Raw genomic sequence first — 25855 nt, forward strand, 5'->3', positions numbered from 1 at the left:
AGGTGCATCATCGGCCACACTTAGAGATGGTTTATCATACAATTCGTAATCATATTACATGGCTAGTTATCAGAAATAAGAATTTTATATCACCATGAAACATTCTAACCTCACTAGAAAAACAAAAAGCAGAAACTATTATCAAACATCCTACAAAGGAACCAAAATATAGCAATGAGTCATATTCAACTTTTTTATTAAAATGTATTTCCATGACACTTAAACCTTCCTTTTAATGGCAATGATCACCTAATAGTGAATATACAGCATTCTTCAATGAAGAGAAAAAAATGGGTATTTAAGATACTCTTTCATTAGAGATTATCTAACATTTAGTTAAATTTCAAAGACAATATACGATGAAGGAAGCACAAAAACTCCACATGTAATTTTGTAATTTACCTCTTTCATGATGGGAACAAAAGGAAGCATTACTTTGTATTTCAATATAAATTACATGGTAATACATTTTTTTCTGGAACTGCAGCTCCATCTATTATGCCCAAAGAGAATTAGAAAAGAAAATCAGTTAAATTCCACACCCATAGAGAGCTGCATAATCAATGTCATTGTCAATCTATTGCATGATTGTCTTTGCAGTCAAGTTGTCCAAGGGAAATTCAGCTTATTCCAATGGTCAAATCGAAGGTTATGAACAGCAAGGTTTTAAATCCTGTGGGATAGGTTTTAAGTCCTTCCATGGATAATCATAGATAAAGAGATGCCAATACAAGTTCTGAGAAGAAAAATAAAAGAATATAGATATGGAAATATATGATTGAAAATAGGCATGGAATGCCGTACCGGGCCAAACCACCCAGTACAGGACATGTCGAACCGCCCAGTACGGGGCATACCAAACCAGATCGACGGCCAGCCGATCCAGTTCGGGCCTATTTTTCGAAAAATCCACTGAACCGCATCGAAACGGACGGTTCGGCACGGTTTGGAGCCATACCATCCAAATTCGAGTGGTATGGCTCGGTTCGACATGGTTCGACGTCGAATCGAACCGTATCGACAGCACATAGGGGGTGGGGGGGTGTGGGTGTTGTGGTAGGACCTAGGCTGTCAATTATTAGCAGCCGGGCTTCCTTTTCTTAGTGAAAGCCGAGAGGCTCTCTCAAAACTCCCGAGAGATGCGTTCTCAAGCTTTCGATGACATGAAGGATCGAAAGCTTCTGAAAAAATTTTTTAAAAAAAAAGAAAAAATTCTGTCAAATTGCAGCACTTCTTCAAGGAGACAACGATTTTCGATCGGAAGTAAGATAATGTATTATTCTTTTAGTAAATATTTTATTTTTATATTTTTGTGGCTAAAAAAAGAATAAAAATGAAGAAATAAGAAAATAAGAGAAAATCATGCCAAAATTTTGTGATTTTGGTATGATTTGATCATATGTGATAGATCTTTGGAAGATCTACACGATGACATTAAAATCGTTGATTTTTATTAATTATATATTTTTTAAATATATATATATATATTCGTAAAAAATTATTAAAAACTAAATTCAAAAAATTGTAAAATCAGAATCGTGTTTAGAATGATTCAAGCTACTTGAATCTAACCTCGAATTTTTTCTGAAATTTTTGAAATTAAAAAATATTTTTTAAATTATTTAAATAATAAAAAATATGTAATCAAATAAAAAATATGTAAAATTAGTACTATATTTTAGCTAATTCAGAAATAGTATTTGAAGCATATAACATATTTTTTTTTGAATTTATAAATTTTAAAATTATTATTGAAAAATTAAAAATTTATATATAATATTTTTTTAATAATTATTAAACTACCATGTTTTGTTATACTTACAGAAATGAGTAAGAAGAAAGATTCAAAGCGTGACATTGATTGGAATCATGACGAGATGTTTTTGACTCGGCATTATTGGAAATGCAAATGGTGCAACACAGAGTTTAAGGAAGGAGGGATGACTAGGTTGAAGCAGCACCTGACTGATGGTTATCCTGATGTGTTCATGTATCAGAAATGCCCACAGGAGGTCCGACAACTAATGAAGAAGTACTTCGCTGATTCGAAAGCAGTGAAGGAAAAGACAAAGCAGAAGATGATGGAGGTGGACCGTCGAGCTGCAGAGCCACCTTCCTATCACTTTAGAGAGTCAAAAGAGACTTCCGCTCTAGATGATGAGAAAACACAGATTGAAGCTGCCATTCAGATGAGCTTGGATAATCAGTACTGATATAAGGAGATGGCCAGGTATAGAGAACGATTTAGACCATCATGCTACGAATCGGAATTTGGATCAACGACCGATGGGGGAGAATCTGAATTCAGGAAGACTATCTCAATCAGAGAGCCCGATGGTAGAGGGAGCAGACAGTATTTCATCTTTGTTGGAAACTTTTGACAGTAGGAGGAGGTTCTCCAGAGATATTCCAGCAGGAGCCACCATCCATGATCTGAATCCACATGCTTTTCCCAACATAGATTCAAAACAGCAGAGGATTGACACTATAGTGAAAAAGGATAAGAAGAATATGTGGCGAGCTATTGGATCATGATTTCATTTCAACCATATTCCAACAAATGCAGCAGGCAATCCTTACTATCGATCTGCCATTTCAGCTATAGAGACTATCGATCATGGTGTAGATCTCTTAGGATCTAAAAACATTTATGGTCAGCTTCTTGACAGTAACAAAGAGAATCTGTAGAGATCGATTGCTTCTTACAATAATAAATGGCCCATATACAGACTGACAGTGATGTGTGATGGTTGGACCGATCCTACTAGATAGAGCATCATCAATTTTTTGACATACTATGATGAAAAAATATTTTTTCACAAATCAATTGATGCTTCAGATAAGATGTATGACATCGTAATATCTTTGATCTGATAGAGGTGATTGATTCAGTGGGTGAGCAATATGTCGTACAAGTCATCATAGATAATGGGCCACAATATAAAGCTGCCGGAGAGTTGCTGATGGAGCAGCGACCTTAAATATATTGGACCCCATATGCTGCATATTGCATTGATCTTATGTTGACGGATACTAGAAAGATTCGTAGAGTGCAGTAGGTAGTGGAGATTGCCCAGACTATTACTAGATTCATCTACAATTACATAAGTCCTTTCAATGATGCGGACGTATACTGGGAGGAGATCTTGAGATCAGATGTCACACGGTTTGCTACCAACTACATTGCACTTGATAGTCTTCTTCAGAAGAAAGCAGCGTTACGTCAGATATTTGTCAGTGCCGAGTGGCAAAAGAGCAGATATGCGAGGGCCCACACCGATGAAAGTCATGTGGAGAACTTGATGACGAGTCAATCATTCTGGCAGCGGACTGAGAAGATAGTGAAGGCTATTAATCATTATACGAGGTGCTTCACACCGTGGATAGTGAAAGATACCCCCCAGATGAGCTTCTTATATTACATGATGGAGAAGGCAAAGAAACAGATCAGTGAGAATGATCCAAAGCATGCTCAGGAATTTATTAATATCACTGAGCACCGTTGAGACTATCAGATGTGTAGAGATTTGCATCTAGCCTATAAGTATGGATTTAAGAATACTTTAAAATATTTTTTTTCTTATACTTGTAAAAGTGTACTTAATCAATTATGAAATTTATCTGCAGCTTATTATTTGAATCCGAGATTCCAGTATACCATTTCTAAGATAGATATGGATAACGAGCTCTTTGCTGCTCTCCGTGATGTGATATATAAGATGGTATCCGATCCAGAAATCACATCCTTGTGTCTGCAAGAGGTATGCTAGTTTAAAACAGATGTGATTATTCAACTGAATTCGATCTGTAATCAACGATATATTTATAAATTTAATAAATATATTTTTTACAGACGAAATAGTTTAGAAAGGGATAAGACAGCTTTGAAGTCCCATCAGCCGTCGTAAGCAAAAAGAAGATGAATCTAAATAAATTACATATCAATGAGCAGCATAGATTGACATCATATGCCTAATAATATCATGAAATTTGATATATAATTTTACTTTTACAGCTAAATAATGGATTCATTTTGAAAAGTCCGCAGAACATTTGAGAGGTATGACTGTCCGTATTTTTTCTCAGATGGTCTCTGCTAGTGGCTATGAGCGTAATTGATCGACTTTCGCCCTTATCCACAGCAAACAGAAAAATCGTCTGACACAAAGCACCTCAACGATCTTGTATATGTTCACTGTAATCTAAGGTTGAGGCTAAAATGCATTCAGAAGGAAGTACAACTAAAATACACTGATCCGACATTAGATGATTATGCTGATGAGGACAACGATCCGATCATCAGATGGCTAGCAGATTAATAGTAGGAGCCAAAGCTTGATGAGCCGAGGTCTCCTCCACGACCAGTCAGTATGGTAGCTAGGGAGATCAGGATGGATTCAGGACAATGGGCAAAAAAAATATTCCACATAAGGTTCCAACTGATCAGACATAGCCTGAGGGGATACAAAGGACTCATTCATCACATGACTCAATGTTCGATACATCCTCGCAGAGGTTTGAGCGAAAAATATTTAGACGAAGTCGGTCAGCAACAAAACATCCATCCTTCCAATCACAAGAAACTCAATCACAGAGGGGCACAGGGGGAGGAAAAAGAAAGACAGTTACACGTGTACCATTCTCGAGAACACAGAAGCTATCTGGCTCAGATTCGGAAACTAAAGAGAGTGATGATGGTACTAGACTACTAGTAGTAGTCATGGATCTGATGATCAAAAAAAAACTGAAGGACAGGAGACCACTGCTTATGAGACAGCTGCAGGATGATATTCGATTCACCGGTGAGTCCCAGTTTACACATGCCACACAAGATAGGTACACATGCCACACAAGATAGGGACCACGGTGGACGAGTCGATAAAGATCGTGGGGAGCCGATTTCATATAGACGATGGGCACTTAGAGGTCGTCAAGCACATGATGTAGCTGTAGACGATCTTACACGTGGAGTAGGATCCATGGATGTATCTGGATCATCCTTACATTATGGATCCTATAACCCGCAGCCACCTTATGATCCATATGGATATGGTGCATTCGAAGCAACATCTTCCAGTGGTTACTATCCTATGCAGTTTGGAACATCTTATGGATCAGATTTTGCTACCGACATATTTAGATGGGCTCCTCCACAGCCCTACCATCATCTCGAGGATACATCTCAGAGCTAGAATTTAAGAGATCTGAGATGTCTTATAATCCAAAGAGGATATCTTATGGGATGAATATTCAGGAGTACAATACTTCTTGGATAAACTAATGTTCCTTCAGACTATGCCAATGATCCAGATATCTGCGAGTATCACAGACACTCGACGAAAAATTAGATACAGAGCAAATCTCGAGGTTAGTATATCATTCTTTATGCTTTGTACTTTAAAAATTTAGATACATTTTAATGCACATTTATATATTTTTTTTTAATTTTAGGATGATAGAGTTGTAATATAATGTAAATAAATACATATTTAAAATTTTGAATCAAGATTCTCTGTACCGCTATCGAACTCAAAAATTGAACCCAAATATGTTAATAACATGCAATATAATGTAATTTTGAAGTTATAATTATGAATTAATAACTTAAAAATTTAAAAAAAATAAAACAAAATAAAAAAATTATATCGGTATCGAACCGGTACGCTGGAGCGTATCGTGTGTCGGCATGGAACGGTACCGATACTGTACCGACCCGATGCCGGTATGAGTACCGATACCGATATAGCGTTCTTTGAAAATAGGTATTCTAAAGTTTTTGGTCACCTCACTCTTATATAGGCTCTCAATCTCTCTCGATGAGAGCATGCATGATGATGAAGGTCAAATAGGAGTTAGCTCACCTGGTCGGACTTGAATACTAAGTCAACTACCCCATAAAATATATACTTGTTGTATCCTACACTGAAACAATAAGGGAACATGCTAGTGACATGTAGATCATTTGATCTACATCAAAGACAGTTATTCTCAGTGTTTTAAAATTCAGTTTTGGGTCTGCTTTTGATCCCCCAGGTAGACTTACAGTTTTGGAGGCTTCTATGCTTTCCACAATTTCACTCCACATCCTAATTTTTGGTCAGAAAAGCCAAAAAAAGAATCCAATAAAAAATCAATGCAAATTATTTCATATCATTTTATTGTGTTATGAGCTATTTATAGTCATACTTTATGTGCCTTTGGTAGTTTTAGGCTCAAAAGAAAATTTTATAATTGTTGCGGTCAAGGGCTCGTGGCTCCAGTGTCGATCTCCGCTCCCATATATGTGAGGTATTATCTGCTTCGGCCTCTGGCCATTATTTCATGGGGCCTCATGATTTTGTCCTTCAAAAGATGTCCCACATGGGAGAGAAGATCCCATCCCATACAAGCCAGAGTCCCCCTTGGCTCACAATCAATATGGGACTAATGATGCCCTCCCTTCATAATATAGCCCCCCAGTCAAAGGAGATTCTAGGCAAAGTTGCGGGAGATGCACCACAATCTGTCGGAGGCACATCGACCCTTCCTCTAGCGCCAATATTGCAATCAAGAGCTCGTGGCTCCAATGGATCGATCTTCACTCCCGCATACGTGAGGTATTGTCCACTTTGATCTCTGACTGCTATGGCATGGGTAGAGCTGTCAACGGGTCGGGTCCAGACCCGAGATCCGTGGGTATTTACCCATGGATCCGGGTCTGGTATTAGTACTGGACCCGTTTATCCGGACCCAAACCCGGATCCGATTAACCATTACATAAACAGATAGGGTCTGGATATTTAATATCCAGACCCGATAGACCAGAGACCCGATATATATATATAAATATAATATTATATATATAATTATTTTGAACCGTTAGATCAGAGATCCAACAGTTTAGGATTTTTAAAACTTTTGAAACCCTAGGTAAACCCCTTACCAGTTAACCCCGTCGGCTACCCGTCCCTCTCAATCTCTCTCCCTCTCTCTCTATCTCTCGATCTCCCATCCCGATGGTGCCTCCGCTCCGGCCTCTCCCTCCCCTCCCCTCCTCCGGCCTCTCCCTCCCCTCCTCTGCTCCTCTCGCGCTCCTCCAGCCTCTCTATCTCCGGACGCGCTGCTTCTCCATCTCCACCGCACCGGTGGCCGGACCCGGACCCACGCCGACCGACGGGGGTAAGGGGTTAGTGTTTTAAGATCTCAATCTCTTTCCCTCTCTCTGTCTTTTAGTCTCCCTCTCTTCCTCTCTCTCTGTCTCCCCCTCCGACGCCGCCAACCATCCCTCCTCTCCTCTTCACCTCTCCCGCTCTGTCGCTCCGATCCCACGGCACCAACGGCCGACCCTGCTTTCCAACTGCGGCGCCGACTTCATCTCCATCGCCGTTGCTCGCCGGACCCGACATCAAGACAGCCGACCTACTGTTTTCTAGGTAAGCACACATGTAAATATCATTCACTGATCTACTGTTTTCTAGGTAAATATCATGTGGATTAAGCACACCTGTAAATATCATTCACTGATCTACTGTTCATTGCTGTGAATGTATTGGTATTTGGTAATATTCTGTGGATCAATTTGTAGTTATCTTTTTTTATGTGATTTATTTTAAATTTCAAAAAATGTCAAGTGCTGAAAATTTTAATGTTGAAGTTCAACAAAATGTAAGCACACCTGTAGAGCAAATTGAGGATGAGAACACTGTATCTACACACAACAATATTGCTGGTCATAAAAAGAAGTTGATATCAACAGTATGGAATGATTTCACCAAGGTTAAACATCAAAATGGTAATGACATTGCTAGATGTAATTGGTGCAAGAAGGAACTTTGTGGTGATAGTAGTAAAGAAACTAGTCACTTGAGGAAACATCTTACCTCATGTATTTTTAGAAAAAAGAATGATGGAAGAGCCATGCAACAATCAATTACTACAGTTAAAGGCTTTAGTAATAAGGCAGTTTACAAGTTTGACCAAGAAAAAAGTAGAAGAGATTTGGCAAAAATGATTATTAAGCACAACTACTCTTTTAACATGGTTCAACATGAGTTTTTTGAACAATTTTGTGCTGGATTGAATCCAAATTTTAAGCTTATAAGCCGTAATACAATCAGGAGTGATATATTGAATATTTACAAGGAGGAAAAGGCAAAGTTATATGATTACTTTGATGCACTTTCTTGTAAGATTGCCTTTACTACTAATATATGGACTTCAGATCATTCAAATATTGCTTATGCATGCTTGACTGCACATTATATATCTGATGTTTGGAAATGGAAGAATAAAATTATTGCATTCAAAAAGATTCCATATCTACATGATGGTGAGACATTGTTTCGTTTTATTTCTAATTTGTTATTAGAGTGGAATTTGGATGAAAAAATCTCTTCAATGGTTGTTGATAATGCAAGTGCAAATGATGTAATGGTCAGACAATTAAAAAGGTGGCTCTGTGAAAAATCATTGCTTTGTTTGTTTGGTGCATTGTTTCATGTGCGATGTAGTGCACATATCCTTAATTTGATTGTTCAAGATGGATTAGCAAAGATTGGAGAGTTTTTGCAAAAAATTCGAGATACTGTGAGTTTGTTGAATAGGTCACCTGCTTTGTATCAAAAATTTGAAAAAGCATTATCTCAGTTGAAGTGACAGATGCAAAAATGGTAGGAAAAGATGTACCTAACAGGTGGAATTCAACCTATTTGATGCTTGATGCTGCCATTCCTTTGAAAGAGGCATAATATCGTTTGTCTCAATTGGAAAGAAGTTATAAATGTAATCCTTCAAAAGATGAATGGAAAGTGGCATGCATTGTGAGAGATTGTTTAAAATTATTCTATGATGCTTGTAATTATTTTTCTGGCTCAAAGTTTCCCACTTCTAATCTATTTTTTCAAGATATTTGTAAAATTCAGCTTAAGATGAGAGAGTGGGAGAATAGCGAGCATGAATATCTTACATTAATGGCGGGACCTATGAGAGAAGAGTTTGCAAAATATTGGGAAGAATGTTCTTTGCCATTAGCAATTGCAACTGTTCTTGATCCAAGATTCAAAATTGATATTGTGGAGTATTATTATGATCAACTGTATGGTTCTAATTCTTTTGATTATATTGATAGAGTTCGTACAGTTATGTTTGATTTATATAATGAATATGAGGGTGATGAATTGCTGGCTGGGAATTCAAATTATTGTTTGTCAAGTGGTTCAACAAATGAAAATACAAGTGCAAGCCATGGGATTGTATCTTTGGATGATGAGCATGACTTTGATGAGTGGTATTGTCGAGCTCGTTCTTCCACTATTCGAGATTCTAATAAATCTGAATTGGAAAAATATTTGGAAGCTGTATTTCCAAGAAAAGATAATTTTGACATTTTGAATTAGTGGAAGATGAATAGTGCTCGGTACCCTGCTTTAGCAAAGATGGCACGGGATATTTAGCTATTCCAGCTACTACTGTTGCTTCTAAATTAGTATTCAGTGTTGGAGGTAGGGTGATTGATGAGAGGCGATCATGCTTAGCTCCAGAAATTGTTGAAGCTTTGTTGACTACCAGTGATTGGCTTGAATCCACAAAGAATGATAAATTTTAATTGTTATTTTATTTAATTTTTTATTTTTTATTTTTATAATCTTTACTAAATATGATATTTTTTTTAGATGTTGTTGGAACATCCATTGAGCTTTGATATGGCTGAATTTCATGGTGGAGGATTAACAAGTAAGCTTTTTGATTATGTTATTTTATTAACAAGAAAATTTATTTGTTAGTTTTTTTTATGTTCAATAAGTAATGTTTTATATTTCTTTTGATTAGGCCTTCATTATTATCCCATGGCATGGTGGAAGTTGATTTGGAATTGCGACTTGTGAGGAATGTTGGAACAAATTGGGATGGAACAATGTGATGTTATTAAAATTTAGACAATGTATCGAGTACTTTATAATTGTATGTTGTTATTAAAATTGTAAGTTGTTATTATAATTGTATGTTGTTATATTTTTGGATATTGTAGTTGGATTTTTACTTGTTAAATTTGAGCAAATTTTATATTTTTATTTGCATGATCATATGATTGTATAATTTTTAAGTATTTTTTAGATCATTGTATAATTTTTAAGTATTTTTTATGAAACTTTGAATATGAGTTTCGGATCCCGAAACCGGATCCGGATATCCGAGATCCATTAGGGTCCAGGTCCGGTACTTCAAGGCTAGACCCGTCAGGTATTCGGGTCCGGATCCGGTACCAGTAACTAAAATTGAGTCCGGATCTGGATATCTAGGTTCCGACCCGAACCCGACCCGTTGACAGGTCTAGGCATGGGGCCTCATGGTTTTGCCCTTCAAAAGGTGCCTCATAGGAGAGAGAAAGTTCCATCCCATATAAACCAGAGTCCCTCTTGACTCAACTAATGTGGGACTAATGATGTCCTCCCTCCTACACCACAACAATAATGATTCACCATTTCCTCTCAAAACCTTTTTTTCCTCTTGAAGTTTTAATATTATCCATGTTTAGCTAGAATAATATTTAAATATTAAGTCCTCAAAATCTTAAACAAGACATATCCACTCAATTAAAATAGCGACACTACACCATCTACCTAGGATCCTTAATCATCATATAAATTAGTCCTTTTTTATGAGTAATCACATCCAATGAATAAACAAATATATACTGCTAGAAACAAAAAAGCAAAAAACATGTATTCTGAATTAGCAAACTCCTTGCCTCCCCCCTCCCGACCTCCTTTTTGCTATGCACTTCTTAATTTCATTGAGATGTTTCAATTTTGACATCACACAAATGTGTTGATAGTATATGCCTGAATGGACAAATATGTAATCGAATTAACATATGAATGAATATTAGTGAATATTATAAAAGAGTAAACAATATTACTTAACAAAACAAAAGTTTCATCTAGGACAAACTAAAACTCACACAAAACTGATCAAATTGATGAAAATAGAAAACTTTGATCAATCTCATGTTAGTCTTGACAAAAACTTGAAATCTCAGCCATTCTTGTGATGATAATTTTAAATTGGCCATATAGATAGTATTTCCAGCATAGTCTAAAATGAAGAGTTATTGGGCCCCTTGGCTAGTTCATGATCCTAGAAGCAGAGCTTCTAAAGGAGAGAGAAAGATGCTCCTCACAAAAAAAAAAAAGAAAAACAGTAAATATGATTTTGCCCCCTCTAAGATTTTGGTCATCCAGTTGACGGTGATCCCTTTTAAAATCTAACACCCCATCCCTAAAGTTTTCCTAATTAATGCTATCTATTCAAACCAATATGTTGCAACCTAGATGGGTCAACCAGGTCAACCAACACAAACCGCCACCTAAGATTTCTAATAATTTGGGTCACCCACGAGGTCAAACTATTGAATTGCTCGGCCTCGGCAGGTCAAACCGGTTTACAACAATTCATGTCATTTGCATAAAGATATTATAATAATAATACAATATAATATGATGATGATGATGATAATAATAATAATAATAATAATAAACCTAAAAGATGAGGGAAGAGTAATAGTTCTAGGTCACGATCTCTCCACTTTGTATCCTTAATCAATTATCTCTCTCCACCCATGCTATTCTCCTTCCTCGTTATTTGCTTATTGTCCTAATGTCTCCTAATCCTCCCTCTCCATTCCTTGTAATTGCCAACGGTGATTCTCACCATTGCTGCCTAGCAAACCAAGCTACCGACTACTGAGTTTGTACTACACAAGTAGACAAATGAGGAAAGCAGGGCTTGAGCTTCCTCTCGAACTTTGGTCTCATATGCTACCTCCTCTTCTATAGGATGGTCCAAAGTTCCTCTCCAATAGAGAAGATAATGATGCTAAGGCTCGAGCTTCCTATCAGAGCTTGGAGTCTCACATACTTCCTCCACATTTTTTTTTGTTTTATGATGGTCCTAAGTTGCTTTCCTTTTGTTTCCTCTTCTTCTTCATAATTTGATATACTCGTATTACAACAAAAAATTTCAGATCTTTGAATGATTTTTTTTATTTAATCATTTACAAAAGATTTTAGATTTCACTTTAGTAATCATTTACTTATTTCTTCCCATATCATCTTAAAAGAAGTATCACTTTGTTAACCATCCCTTCTTCCCTCATTTATTATATCAATTTACATTTCTCGATAGATGTTCTTTGCTTTCTATCTTTTATTAACAAAATCCTCTTTTAATCAAATTAAATCCTTTTGTTTGATTCATGCATTCAATGAATTCTTTTGTTCCTTAACTTCCTTTCTTTCTATATCGCCATTGGATGTTTGTATATTCTTTTATCATCTGGACCTAGGTTTACCCTATCGACCCATATCAATCCATACCAACCATATCATACAGTACGAGTAAGGTAACGGTAGCAATAGCACACCTAGGTTTATTTTGCATATAAGTCGACCAGTTCATACCAGTTAGAACCAAGCAGAACCATCCTATATTGCTCAATATCACTCGAAATCGGGGTGCATATCGCACCATCCCAAGGACTTCCTGGTTTTGGGTAGTACCATGATAAGAAGTGAGAAAAAGAAGCTCAGAAGCCATCTCAATATGGGGTGCATTCCATATCGTACTGGCCATATAGTACCGAACAGGTAACATACTGGTATGATATCCAGTATCGAGATTATAGAAATGAGACTTACATCTTGTTTTCAAGAACAAAAAAAATAACTTCAAGTAATGAATATTGAACAGTGAATATTGATGAATTAATAGAAATTATACTCCTAATTCAAGACAAGATTTTCATGATTTTATACCTTAGTTATATTACATACTGCATAAATACTTTTTCTTTTTTAAAATATTTTAGGTTTTTTCCTACATGTGATATTTATTATTTTTTATTATCATATTATGGGTCAATGGATCAATCCATGGTCGACCTGTGTTTAGACAGTTAACCTACAAACTAGCAAATAAAGCAGTTATTCAGGTTAATAGGTTTCTACCGCTAATTCTAACACGGAAAGAGAATTAACAAACTCATTAACTAATCCAATTCCCAACTTAAATTGAATATCTCTATTATCCCCCCCCCTCGAAAAAGGAAAAAAAGACTCCCTATCCAAACCATGATCACTCAAACCCCACATTCTCTCTCTCCCCCACTTTCTCCACCTGGTATTAAGATTGGGCATGTGCATGTCCAAATTTCTTCTACCGACCTATTTAGATGATTGGGCCCAAAATCCTATGGGATTTGTGGGTTGGGCTAGAATAACCAACAAAATTAGGTTGGACTAGACCTATATTCATAAATAATCAGAATACCTTTGGAATAGGCTTGCTCGAATCCCATAGGGAGAAAAAAACCTATTTCATAGGATTTTGGGCCCAATCATCCAAACATATCCTAAGAGTTTTTTTTTTTGACCTTCTTTCAACAAACAAAGCCCTCCATAGAACGAAGAAAAGGAAAGCACATAAATTAAAATCATAGCCACTTCCACATTCAGGAACTATTCAGCGAGATTAGGAAGTTCAAAATTCCGAAAACATATGGAAAATCGAAGAAACTTCGGAGAGAAGTTTGGAATATTTAAAAATAGGAAAAGAATATAAACATATGCACCATCTAAAGATTTTTAATGAATCACCAATACAGATATATAATTATTAGAAAAAGAAAAGAATTCTAATGCCAATTAAATCCAGGAATAAGAATCTAAGTGAACCTGAATTTTTAACATTAAATTCACAATTTAATATCACGTATGCAGAAATTGAGGATTTCATGATCTTTGCTGAAAAAGAGAATTTTGAGGATTGCTTGCATTGGCTGCAGCATAGGTGATTGCTTGCATGCTCTTAAGCTGATAAGGTGACGATGCCTTGGTAAAGAGGTATAAGGGAGTGGAAGTTGGGCATTGGGATTAAAGAATTTGACAATAGTTGAGGTCACTCATTGTTATATGTAATTAAGTACCTCTCTCTCTCTCTCTCTCTCTCTCTCTCTCTCTCTCTCTCTCAGTGGATTAAGTGACCAACTCTCAAGTCTATCTTTTTCTTATATGTAACTAGTCCAACATGGCAACTCCCAAGCCTAAACCACTCTCCTATCACTCCCACACTTGGGTCTCATGCTGCATCCATGCCAAATAAGACAATGGATCAATGAGTTTGTGAGTAACAATTTCCTTTTTACTTCTTCCTTTCTTAAAGCTTAACCATGAATAATTTCCTTTCTTTCCTTTCCTTCTGAAATCTCAAATCTTAAGTATCACTAACACAGACTGAATGTGTTCCAATATTTTTTGCTACCATAATCTTTAGTCGAGTTTGTTGGAATATTATTATATTTGGAAAGATATAATTTGGAAAGTATGATAATTCCTCCATGGGAAATATATCAATTTCTCCATCAACTCTGCTGTCCTTGATTTTATATCATTTGAATTTTTTTTTTTATCTATTTCCCACAATCATGGGATTGTATCTTTTCTTTATTTGTTTCCCACAATCATGAGATTTTGTGTGGATCTTGATGTATTATATATATTTGTAAACGATGCAATAGATGAACAAGCTTCATCTTTTTCCCATTTGACATGATATCGAGCCAAAGGAGAAGGAAAAACCCTAGCCGCCATCTTTTATCCTGCAGCAGTCCTCACCGCCATCCAGTCTCTGTCCGATTGGCCCCTTTGTCTTCTCTGTCTGCTGCAACAGTCCTCATCGCTACTCTTTTCTATTCAACACTACTGTTTGTTCAGATCAGCAGCCACAAATTTCTGATCTTTTCAGTCCGTTGCTATCTTCCTAGTCGCAAGTAGCAGATTAAAAGGTCGCCAGTTCTTTTGTCGCGTGTCCAGCAGATCAACAGAGGCTTGTCGCCACCGCTGCCCTGGTATCCAGCTATAGCAGCCGCCGGCCAGTCTCAGTCCCGTCGGCCCTTCCAATCTATCTAGATCTTATTTTCTCTGCAAAAATCTATTCTGAACGGCAACAGCCGTTGTTCTTGTCCAGATTTTCCTGCTGCCTTTGATTGGATCTCTCTTTAATCCAAAATCATTATCCAATAGCTTCTACTTCGGACGTTACAGTCACATCCACCACACCCACCTTTAAGGTGAATACACCTGTCCCCACCGGATCTACTATGATCACTGCTAACAAGTTGAATGATAAAAATTATTCGTCATGGGTTGCATCTATGGAGTTATGGTGCAAAGATCAAGGCATTTCTGACCATCTTACATCCTCTATTGATCATATCCCTGTTGCTGGTCAAGACCAATGGAAAAGAGTCGATGCTCAGATTCTTAGTTTGATTTGGCAGATCATTGACTCTGACCTACTTTCTATCTTTAGACCGATCCGTACATGTTATGGTACCTGAATCCACGCTCGAAAATTATACTCAAGCAATTTTACACACTTGTACGATGTGATTGGTGCTCTTTTTCATCTCCGACAAAGAGATTTTAATATGCAGTCTTATCTGCGGCGCCATTAGTCACTTGCCACTAAGTTACATGAGTTATTACCATTTTCTCCGAATATTCGGGTCCAACGGATTCAGTGGGATCGTCTGATTACTGTCTTATGTCTCCATGGGATTCATTCGGAGTTAGAGGGTGTTCACATCCAGATCCTTAGTTCAGATCCTATATCCTTTCCTGCAGATGTTTATTCATATTTACTCTAGGCATCCACAGGGGTAAACCATCTTGATGCAGTTTTATCCTCCGACCACTCCGCTTTGTCCACTCAATCCTTAGGAGACTCAGGTTTTAGAGGTGGACAAGGTGGTTGTCGAGGCCATCGTGGTAGAGGTGGTCGTGGTGGTGGTTGTCCCTGGTGCACCCACGGTAATCGTCACAGGCACATCCGAGACATCTGTTATACTCTTCATGGATTTCCACAGCAGACTGCACATAATGTGCAGACTCAATCAATAGAGGACAACTCGGTAGTATCTGTCCCAACTTCTGATAGTGTTATGATCTCTAGAGAGGAGTATACATGGTTTCTTCAGTTCTAGGCATCACAGCAAGCTTTCTCATCCATCACTGCTCTAGCACAATATGGTACTCCGACGTCTGTCTTAGTCACTCATCAGGTAACCTTGTTTCTTAGATTTTTGATTCTGGTGCCTCTGATTAGATATTTGGGTACATAGTTTTGCCCATATCATTAAGTCACAAATCTTACCACATGTTATTTTGGCTAATGGGTCCACTACTCCAGTTAGGAGTAAAATTATTTTCCTTCGTCCTAATTTGCCCTTATCTTTTGTTTTAAATATTCTTAATTTTTTTATTAATTTAATATCCATTAGCCAATTAACTAAACAATTGCATTGCTCAGTTACCTTTTCTTCTGATTTTGGGGTGGTGCAGGACTTGAAAATAGAAAGGACGATTAATTTCGATTTTGAGTCCCGTGGTTTGTATCGGCTATCTGGACCACCAGTGTGTGCAGTTGCTGCTACGCCTCTTCAAGTTCACAGTCGGTTGGGTCATCCTCATCTCCATAATCTCCAAAAGATGGTGGCTAGTGTGTCTGATATCCGTGAGTTAAATTGTGAGTCGTGTCAGTTAGGAAAGCAGAGTCATAGTCTCTTTCCTAGTCGGTCAAATAAACGTGCTTCAGCACCCTTTATTCTTGTTCATTCTAATATTTGGGGATCCAGTAAAAATATTTTTTCTATAAAATTTAACTATTTTGTCACTTTTATTGACGATTATTCTCGCATGATTTGGATGTATTTATTACGTAATCATTTTGAATTATTTTCAATTTTTACTGTATTTTATACTGAAATTAAAAATTAATTTCATACATCCATTAAAATTCTTCAAAGTAATCATGCTCGTGAGTACTTATCTACTATTTTCAAAACTTTATGACTACTCATGAGATTCTTCATCAGACATCTTATGTTTATACGTCTCAACAAAATGGGATAGCAGAGTGCAAGAATCGTCATCTTGTTGACACAGCACAGACACTTCTCATACATATACATGTGCTTGTTTATTTTTTTGGGATGTTGCTGTCCTTGCCGCATGTTATATCATAAATGATATGCCCTCATCCATGTTGCATGATTAAATTTTCTTTTTGATTTTATTTTCTAGGGACTCCCTATATATCTTACCTCCTAGAGTCTTTAGGTGCACCTGTTTTGTCCATCAATCTGATCCTAGTCATGATAAGTTGTCCCTGAGATCCTTAAAATGTATCTTTCTTGGATATTCTCGATCCCAAAAGGAATATAGGTGCTACTCTCCTGTTCTTCATTGTGTCTTTCTATTGTTTGACGTCACGTTCTTTGAGTCCATTCCTTATTTTTCTCCTGAGTATGAGTCTATTGTCTCTCATGAGGAGTCTATATCTATTGGGCTGCCTGTATCTCTTCCCTCTGATGACACATCCTCGTCATCTGTACCCATTCCTCCTCTATCTCCATCTAGATTTAATTGACCAAATTTTCAGACATATCAACATCGTGCACCACCTGGGATCCCTTCTACAGAGCTCATGAATTCAACACTGGCATCAGTCGCTTCTCTGTCAAATAGTCCTATTACACTAGCTCTTTCGGACCTAGATGTTCCTATTCTCTGTGCAAAGGTAATCGAACAAAATATCCCATTGATCATTTTGTTAGTTATCTATCTTTATCTCCCAGATATTCTACTTTTATTTCCTCGCTTACTTCAGTCTCCATTCCTCGTACTGTTACAGAGGCACTTGCTCATTCCAGCTGGAAGCAGGCGATGGATGATGAAATGTCTATGCTGCGTGCTTTGGATACTTGGAACCTTGTTCCACTTCGTCCAAATAAGTCCATTGTCGATTGTCCCTGGGTTTTACTACTAAGTGCTCTCCTGATAGACAGGTTGACCGATTGAAGGCTCAGCTGGTTGCAAAAGGTTTTACTTAGGTGTTTGGCCAAGATTATCTTGATACGTTCTCACCTGCAACTAAACTCACATCTGTTTGTCTTCTCCTGAGTTTTGCTACTATCTTTCACTGGCCTTTTTGTTAACTGGATATTAAAAATGCATTTCTACATAGTGATCTTCACAAGAAGGTTTATATAGAGCAACCTCCTGAGTATGTTGCTCAGGAAGAGTATGTATGTCGGTTGAAGAAGTCATTATATGGCCTGAAGCAGTCTTCTCGGGCCTGGTTTGGGAAGTTCAGCTCTGTTATTCTCTAGTTCAGCCTTCTCAGAAGTACTTCTGATCATTCGATTTTCTATAGGCATTCGGAGTTAGGCAAGCGCATTCTTTTGATTGTTTATGTAGATGACATTGTTATTACTGGTAATGATAGTGATGGCATTACTGCTCTGAAGGGTTATTTACATCAGCAATTTCAGACCAATAATCTGGAAGAGTTACGATACTTTCTTGGTATTGAGATTGCTCGGTCTTGTCAAGATATAGTTGTGAATCAGAGGAAGTATGTCCTTGACATATTGGAGAAGGCAGGTATGTTAGGGTCTCATCCTATTGATACTCCCATGGACCTTAATGTACGACTTGTTCCTGATCAAAGGGAGCCTTTGTCAGATACTAGAAGATATCGGAGATTAGTCGAAAAACTGAATTATCTTACAATCACCAGGCCAGATATATCTTTTGCTATTAGTGTTGCCAACCAGTTTCTCGACTCTCCTATTGTTTGTCATTGGGAGGCTGTTGTTCACATTCTTAGATATCTAAAGAGTGCACCAAGCAAAGGGTTATTTTATCAAGATCGTGATCATAGCTAGATAGTTGGCTATACAGATACAAATTGGGCAGGATCTCCCTCAGACGATCTACCTCTGGGTATTATGACTTTCTTGATGGTAATCTTATCTCATGGAAGAGCAAGAAGCAGGGAGTTGTTGCTCGTTCCAGTGTTGAGGTGGAATATCGTGCTATGGCTTTAACCACATGTGAGCTAGTATGGTTAAAGTCTCTCTTAGAGGAGCTTGGGGTTATTCAATCTAAGCCTATGAAGTTGTTCTGTGATAACCAGACTGCTCTTCATATTGCCTCGAACCCTATGTTTCATGAGCGTATGAAGCACATTGAGATAAATTATCATTTTGTTCAAAAAAAGCTACAGTCCGATATTATTTCTACAACTTTTGTTAGCTCTAATGATCAGCTAGCTGATATATTTACTAAGTCATTGAGGGGTCCGAGGATTGATTATATTTGTAACAAGTTGGGGCTCCATAATATTTACGCTCTAGCTTAAGCGGGAGTGTTGGAATATTATTTATTTGAAAAGATATATTTGAAAAGCATGACAATTCCTCCATAGAAAATATATTAATTTCTCCATCAACTCCACTATCCTTGATTTTGTATCATTAGAATTTTTTTCTTTATTTGTTTCCCACAATCATAGGATTGTATCTTTTCTTTATTTGTTTCTCACAATCATGAGATTTTGTGTGGATCTTGGTGTATTATATATATTTGTAAACAATGCAATAGATTAACAAGCTTCATCTTTTTCCTATTTGACAAAGTCAATGGTATGTTTACTCCTGATTGAATACTGATTACATTTTCAATTATAAGGTCATGCTTATGATGAGTTTCAAGTGCATATTCTCAAAGGATTTTTTACTATCTATTAACATCAAAAATGCATACAAAAATGTATGTATAAATTAGCTTCATATGAAATTATGAATTATTCACAAACACTGCATGACAAGATGAGTAAAACTTTTTTTTTTGGTACAAAAATGGGGTGAGGGGGGGCGACCGACATAGCAACCCCCTCTGGGCGTGACCATGAGGGACCCCACCCAGCTAAGTGAATGTTAAATTCGAGAAGCAATAAGCATAATCCCCTCCCTACCACGCCCGAGGGGAGACCTCGAGTCGGATGAGTACGTCACCCCTAGCACCCCTCAGGGGCCAGAAGGACTAGAAACCGTTTTCACACCCCACGCCAAAGCCGCAAGCATCGATCCCCCGCAGAGTCATTTCACGCTTGCATTTAATCGACCGCACATGATCCTCGAACCTTGGTTGCGCGGTTGGAACACGCAGCCTGTTCCAACTGCGCCACCCCCTGAGGGGCAAGATGACTAAAACTTTCAGCATAGACTATAGAAAGAATGACTAAACTTAAACCTTTCCTTGCTCTAAGTTCCATCTCTTGATATCAATTCTTTGAACTTTTTTAATGCTAAGCTGTGTAAAATACTTGCCTTCCTGACTTTGCATGGAGCTTTTCTAAGATCAAGTAAGTTATAAATGATCATAGTACATCAGATGTTTTGTATATTCCAACTAAAATGTTGGTTCTTGTAAATTTAGGTCCAACTATGATTAAATCATCAATTATTGACATACCTTTTAACAAAGAGATTGATGAAGTGCCAAAACTAATACAACTTCATACATCATCATCATCTGAACCTAATGTTTCTATCGCTCATCTAGTCAAGTCTCCAAGAGCTGAATCTACCAGAGTTAAGATTGCTTCTATAGACTATGATAGTTCAACAAGAAACATTAACACTTCAAAATATTCAAAAGCTGAATCAATGAGTTTCAAAAATTCATCCCTTAGAACATGATCCAATATTACACCATCCAATAATGAATTATCCTCTTGATCAAAAAGAAAATACAGCATGCTTACATCAAAGCCAAGCTATAACAGCATATGCTATTAGAATACCCACTTTGTGGGTCAGCCAAGTCTCCCCATGACTTTCTAATCATTGTGGCTTAAGTTATATTAAACATGGTAGGAGCAGCCTTTTGGAAATAAATTAAAGATGATCAATGAAGAAAATAAGAATAAAAACTTGAATATCATGCAGAAATAATAGTATATATGAAAGCAAAGTGGCTGGCCTAGATTGAGGTGCATATTCATGCCTGTAAAGTCACTACCGTCTCCCTACATGCGGATACTATTAATATTGGTGCCTCAAAATACAACGATCCTTTGGCTCTTAGCGGTCTGCTCTATGTGCAAGGTCATAGAGAGGAATATAACTGATCATTTTCATCTTTAGTGTGCACAGGAAAAGAAGAAATGAAGTGGAGGAAGGAGAGAAATATTTCTATGGGAAAGAAAAATGCAGCAAACAATACAGATCGTGAGGAAAGCTTGTGTCTTCCGTGTCAGTCTCAATCACAGAACTCTTATATAGACCGACATATTGTGATGTTAGGCCTAAATAGTGTAAGAAAAATATTTTCTAGCCAACCCCACATCTAGCAACATGCCAAAAATATCTCAATGGCCCTTAAACATTAAAAAAAAAAAATCAAAAACCCATTATATGGAGAAAAGAATTAAAAAGGGAAAATTTGGAAGCTTAAGGAATTTGAGAAAAATAAATATACTTAGAAATTTTGAATAAAAACAAAAATTCGAATAATCCCCTTCAAGGTTCAAAACTTTCAAAGTAAATAAAATAACTACCAAGACAACTTGTATTATGCAATAGGCAGAACCGCAGAAGTGCTTTCTAGATAACCTTTACTTAGTGTTGAGAGTTTCCATCCTAAAGAAGTAAAGAACTATAGTGAACTAAGTCTAGAACTAGGTCCTTGAAACATACTTTAACTAGCCACATACACAAAATAGACATATGATCAAGTTCACATTAGTACTATTTATGGCCAGGCATTGGTATCCTGAAATTTTCATTAGAGCCACCAAGGAACAGCTCAACTCCCATAATTGTGGACTCATGACAACTCTCACATAGAGTGAGTCCTCCAAGTGTCCGTGACTAGTATCTTGCACATTCCTACCTATAGCTCATGAAAAGTCATTCTCTTCCTAGACTATCACATAATATGCATTATGATTGTAGGCATAGAGTACAGACACTCTCCAAAGAAGTAATACTCTAAAAAGTCATGAAATCGGCTTGTTTCTACCCATTGGACCCTCTTCATGGGACCCATAATCAAGGTTTTCTGTCCCAAAGAGATGAGGAACATCCCGGTGGGATGGGGAGCATCCCGACCATCCCATTCTATTCCTGTAAGAAAATAGGATCTGGATGAGTTCGGGATTCTGAAATCCATCCATGCAAGGAGAGACCAAGAAAAAGGAGAATAGAAAAGGGAAAAAGATGAAGAAAAGAAAAAGGTGAAAGGAAAGAAAAAGAAAGAAAAGGAGAAGAAAAAGAAAGAAAAAAGAAAGGAAAGAAAAGATGGTAGAAGAAAAGGAAAATAAGGAAAAGAAGGAAAGAAAGGAAAGAAGGGGAGAAAGGCATAAGATCATGGTTTGCCGAATTGCCCCGAACCGGACGGTTCGGAATGTGCCAAACCATATTGGCGGTTAACCAGTGCAGTTTGGACGTTCGATTTAGAACACCGATGAAAAAGGAGCGAGGAAGAAGGAAAGGAAGAGAGAAAGGAGGGAAGAAAAGGAAAGAAAAAAGCCAGCGATAGTCCGCTGAGACCATTAAGGGTTAGCGAAGTCTCCAGGGCTTCGCAGTCCTCCGCAAGATGCGAAAAGAGAGAGAGCTAGAGAGAGAGGGGAAGGAAGAGAAGAGTGAGGGAAAGGTGGTGAGGCTGGTGGAGGGCCAATCGCCCTTGTTTCATACCTATAACGACTGCAGGGCAGATTTGGATCATTCGATGGCCACCCGATGGCGTCTCCGCCACTCTCCCCTCACTTATCTTCTATCCCTTCCCCTCTCTCTATCTTCCTTTGCTCTCATTTCCTCTTGTAGAGGACTGTAGAGCTCGGAAGGCCTTGGCATCCCTCCAAAGACCTCCGTGGCCCTTCAATGGCCACCGCCGACATCTCCTACAGCCTCCCTATCCTTTCCTACCTCTCCCCCATCTTCTCTCTCTTCTATTCCCTGGTTCATCCCTTATTTTCATGTCAGTTTGGACCCGAGACGAGAGCATACCGACTCGTACCATCAGTCAGCTGGCACAGGATCCGATTCTGATCGACGATCCTTGCATAAGATATTTACTGAGATGCATAATTGGATGACGGGATGAGATGGAACAACAAGCATCCTATTCTGTGGAGAGATTAGGATACTTCATCTCGTAGGATTTAAAACCTTACTCGTAATCAAAAAGGATGGGTTTCCATTGTAGGTGACTCCCTTATGGGCTTTAATCGTATCCAAGTATAGCAATCGGTCAGGTTAGATCATATACGAGTCGGGTCAAATGTGGATCAGATCAGAAAAATCCCAAACTTGAACCTGACTTGTTTATTAATCAAGTTAGGATTTGAAACCTGAACTTGCCATGTTCAATAAACCTATATCCCAACCCGACCTGCTTAACATATTCAATAAACAAGTAACCTGCTTAACCTATTAAACTACTAACCTGTATAACCTGTTAACTTGTACAACCCATATACCTGTTAACCTGTTTGATAAATGGATAACCTGCTTGACTCAATCCGAGCCAATTATTAAATTGGTGAAACAAGTCAAGGAAATGGAACTTGAAGTTGACCCAATTATTTAACAGTTTAAATAGGTCGACCTACTTACAACTCAAACCTATTTATCCCAAACCCAAACCTACTTATTGCAAGTCAACATAGGTTGGGTTTATGGATCAGGTCACATTTTGCCAACCCTAGTCCTGCTCCCTTGATGATTCTAGAACTGCTCTTCCATAAAGACCCTTGATCAACTAATTAGCAATTTTTTTCTCAAATTATATACATCCAAGAGAAATTATATGTTTATCGTAAAGGTCCTTTACAAATTTGTATCTATTTAGAACATGTCTATTCATTTTTTTATTTGCATATTCTTGATCTGCTAAATCTATTAAAAGCATTGCAATCACGATAAATAGATATCCCAAGAACAAGCTTACCAACCAAAAGGATATAGGACAGCAACTCTCAACTCAATCAGCTTCTTATAGGTTGCATCTAAAGCTATAGGCTCATCTTCCATGCTCCAAGACACCACAATTTGTTGAAATCATCCCTAGGAGATGGCAGGTCCACCTGGGACAAGCACATTCCCAATGGTAGACTAATTATCTAAGCTATCTATGATCCATATTGCTTCACTATAGCCCACTGGTATTCTAGGATACCCTATAAAACACAGATTAATCTATAGTTCCCTTCGAGTATTGACTCTACTATGATAACTGATTAGAGGTGTATCTACTCGATCCACCTATAGCATAGGCTACATTTAGCCTTGTCCTATTAGCTATATGCAAGAGGGATCCAATAATTTGAGCATTTCAACTGTGACACAGATTCTCCAAAGTTTTGCTTCGAGATGTGCACTAGGGTCATGGGTACGGAAACAAGTTTACAATCCAACTAGTTGAATTTCTTTAACATCTTTTCAATAGCAATAGATTGACTCAGAGCTATCACCTATTAAAAGTTCTAATCAACCTCATTCCTAGGATAACATCTATGTGTCCTAGGTCCTTCATCTCAAAATTGTTTGATAGGGAAGATTTTAGATGCTCCACAACACTTGAGTTTTTTCCAAAAGTCAAAATGTCATCAATACACAAACATAAGAGAATACACACATGATCTACTACCTGACCAAATACACTCTTATCATAGTAATTAAGTATAAAGCCACAAGACAGGACAACTCTATCAAACTTTCCATGTTATTGTTTAGAGGGCCTATTTAAGTCCATATGACCAATTTGCATATCTCCTTTTCTTGCAGCTTAACAATGAAACCTTCAAATTGTTCCACGTAAATGTCATTATTTAGATCATCATTTGAGAACAGTCTTGACATCCCTTTGCAGAATATTGATGCTAAAGCTAGCAAGATTCTAACAATAATAATTCTTGAGCCAGGAAAATAGACATCAAAATAACCTTCGTTGTCTTCTAGGTAAAGCGTTTAGCTATTACTCTAGGCTTATACCTTTCTGCACTATTATCTAGTCTTAATTTCTTCTTCTGGAACCCACTCGCATCCTACATTTATTTCCTGGAGGTAAGACAGTAAGAACCCAAGTGTTTTTTCCTAAATAACAGACTGAAATTCAAAGTTAATAGCTTATTTGCAGAAAGGTGCATTTATAGAAAGACATAGCTACTTCACAAATTGTAGGTTCACCTTCTATCAATAAGTTATAGAACTCCCATTGAAGTTCTTATGAACTCTCTCTTACTCCTATTCGAGTTCGGCTTCTCAAGATCTAGCAAAGCTATTAGAAGGTACAGAAGACATAAAGGGCTGATACTTATCTTGGCTACGAATTCTAGGTAAAGCAAAAGATATCCTTGACATATGTAGAATCTTTAGCTTCAATTATTGTATTATTTGCAAAGTCACTTAGCACTGATTTTATCAGTAAGAATCAATTAGCATTGCTATTCCAGACAAATGTTTCTTCCTTTTAGGTCCAGGTGGTGCTATCATAGCCAAGCAACCTCAAACCTTCATGTATTCTAACCTAGGTGTTCTATTCATCCAAAATTCAAAATGAGTCTTCTTGCTATCTTTGAAAGGTACCTGGTTAACAATATAACAGGTGGACAAGAGTGCCTTCACCCACAAGCTTTTAAGTATAGCTGAATTGATTAACATAGATTTCACCATGTCCATTAAGTTGTGGTTCTTCCTAAGGTTTTAAATCCCGTGGAATGGAGCTGCCCCGATTTTCTCATGGAACAGAACACACCGCCATTCCAACACTTAGGATGGGGAATGTCCCAAGACATCCCAATAGGATGCTAGGACGATGGTGGGATGGTCCCATCCCGATATATGGGATGGTACCTCTATCCCGCAAGACATCCCATCGGGACCTAAATCTTTGGTTCTTCCTTTCAGCTACTCCATTGAATTCAGGTATATAGGGAGCTGTCACTTATGGACGATCCAATCCTCTTGATA

At 37.5% G+C, this 25855-nt stretch overlaps 1 protein-coding gene across 6 annotated transcripts in view; it reads right to left on the reverse strand.

The window, feature by feature from the left end:
- Positions 1 to 25855, reverse strand: part of LOC105059259 (uncharacterized protein At1g32220, chloroplastic-like) — a 62925-nt gene that overhangs the window by 19786 nt on the left and 17284 nt on the right. Inside the window, exon 5 of one of the 6 annotated variants that reach the window (XM_073250352.1) lies at positions 7661 to 7705. The exons of the other annotated variants lie outside the window; for them this stretch is intronic. The gene's annotated coding sequence lies outside the window, so the exon portion shown is untranslated. Of the gene's footprint in view, positions 1 to 7660; positions 7706 to 25855 lie in introns of those variants that run through there. 6 annotated transcript variants of the gene reach the window in all.

The sequence above is a fragment of the Elaeis guineensis genome, chromosome 16 (assembly GCF_000442705.2).
Source record: "Elaeis guineensis isolate ETL-2024a chromosome 16, EG11, whole genome shotgun sequence".
NCBI lineage: Eukaryota > Viridiplantae > Streptophyta > Magnoliopsida > Arecales > Arecaceae > Elaeis > Elaeis guineensis.